At 40.2% G+C, this 1,854-nt stretch overlaps 1 long non-coding RNA gene across 1 annotated transcript; it reads left to right on the top strand.

The window, feature by feature from the left end:
- Window positions 1–459: 459 nt before the first annotated feature.
- LOC128375394 (uncharacterized) lies at window positions 460–1,478 on the top strand. The gene is made up of 4 exons (XR_008323078.1): window positions 460–521; window positions 832–1,028; window positions 1,138–1,209; window positions 1,294–1,478. It is a non-coding gene; the product is annotated as an uncharacterized LOC128375394 (long non-coding RNA).
- The last annotated feature ends 376 nt before the right edge of the window (window positions 1,479–1,854 follow it).

Genomic DNA, 1,854 nt, shown 5'->3' with positions numbered 1-1,854 from the left:
TCTCTAGCTTTATAATCTTTGGAAATGATCACCCCTAAATATTTCACTTCTTTTTTCACTGGGATCTCAAATAGATCAATTAGTGGATGATCATGGATGGCCAGAAGTTCACATTTTTTTAAATTAAGGTGAAGTCCAGATGCTTTAGCAAAAACCTCTATTGTTTTGATAACCAGAGGGATCTGGTCTACTGTTACCATATGTAACCATAGGTAACAGTAGTGTTTTTTTGTATGTTGCGTTTCTCGCGCATGCACCATGACGTGACCTGACGTCAGTCTGCCGCGCATGCGCTTTGTCTTACCCGATGTAAGTCTGTAGCGCATGCGCTTTGTATCTATCCATGCTGTTACCCGATGTGAGTCTGTAGCGCATGCGCTTTATGTCTGCCCGAGTTGTTGATATGAGTCGTGCATGCGCCACTTTACGCTCTTTTTCAGTCAGTAAAAATTTTTCAGTCAGTTTGGGAAAAGCTGAGAAGTGGAAGATTACTCATTCTTTGAGTAATTACATCTTGAAAGGTAATGTGGCTATCATGGTAATTTGGTAATGATAATCATGGTAATATGATATGAAAAAAATAATGAAAATATTTTAGCACATTTCCTATTTGCCAATATTTTTTTTTCATATTAATCATAATTTTTTATTTTTAATCTCTTCATGAAAAAACGTTTTAAAAAGTGTTACACATGGCTCATTAGTGACAAAAAATGTCTGTTTCAAGAGGTTGATTTTGTAATCAACATTATTTCAATGAAAAACATGAATATAGCAAGACAGATAGAAGACACACAGAGAATTGTAATTAAAGAATTGTTTTCTACACAGATGGCAGACTGTTCTACACTGGCCCAAACAAACTTTACATACGGCTGGTGGTTATGTCTGAGGAGGAAAAGAGCGCTGCTCTGAAAGGGTGCCACAACCAGCAAGGCACAGGCAATCACAATGGTGTCAGAGGCACCAGAAACCGTTTGGTGGCAGGATACTACTAGCCCACCATCATGGAGGATGTTACTGACTGGGTAAGGCAAAGTTTGTTATCTGGACGATAGAACTTCCAACTATATTTTTATTTCAAGAAAAACTAACTAACATGAGATATCTATTCAAGTGCATTGACCTCTGTTTCAGGTCAGGCGCTGTCACCAATGCCAGTTAAATGATCCAATAAAAACAGTGGCACCAGTGCTACACTCCATCAAGGTAGTGTTGAACACCAATATACAATGTTCTTTTCAACATGTGTCAGATGACTCTGTGATAAACTATAGACATTTATATTTGCAGGTGAAAGAAAATTGGAGTGTGCTTGGAATGGATCTAATTGGCCCATTAAAGGAGACTGCACGCAAGAACAAATACATTCTGACAATGACTGATCCGCTGAACCGCTACAGTCAAAGTCAGCTGTGGAGATTTCAGCCGCAGTAACTGCCAACTTTTACATGTTTGGCATGGTCAGCAAAATCATAACTGACCAGGGGAGGGACTTTGTGAATGAGGTATGATAAATACAATATTAGATAAACCATGATCATCTTCATAGCTGCAGATCATTCTTACAGACTTTGTTGTATTGCTCTTGTATACATATTTACAGCTCAACAAAGAGATCTTCACACTGCTAAACATGATGATGTGGTCCTGTTGGCTTCATCAGACTGTGACCTCCAACTCTCACTGGATCAGTTCGCAGCCGAGTGTGAAGCGGCCGGGATGAGAATCAGCAGCTTAAAATCCGAGTCCATGGTCCTCAACCGGAAGAGGGTGGAGTGCACTCTCCGGGTCGGGGATGAGATCCTGCCCCAAGTGGAGGAGTTCAAGTACCTCGGGGTCTTGTTCACGAGT

This window comes from Scomber japonicus, chromosome 16, assembly GCF_027409825.1.
Source record: "Scomber japonicus isolate fScoJap1 chromosome 16, fScoJap1.pri, whole genome shotgun sequence".
NCBI lineage: Eukaryota > Metazoa > Chordata > Actinopteri > Scombriformes > Scombridae > Scomber > Scomber japonicus.
Note: the sequence above shows the minus strand (reverse complement) of the source record. Positions and strands in the feature narration are given on the sequence as shown.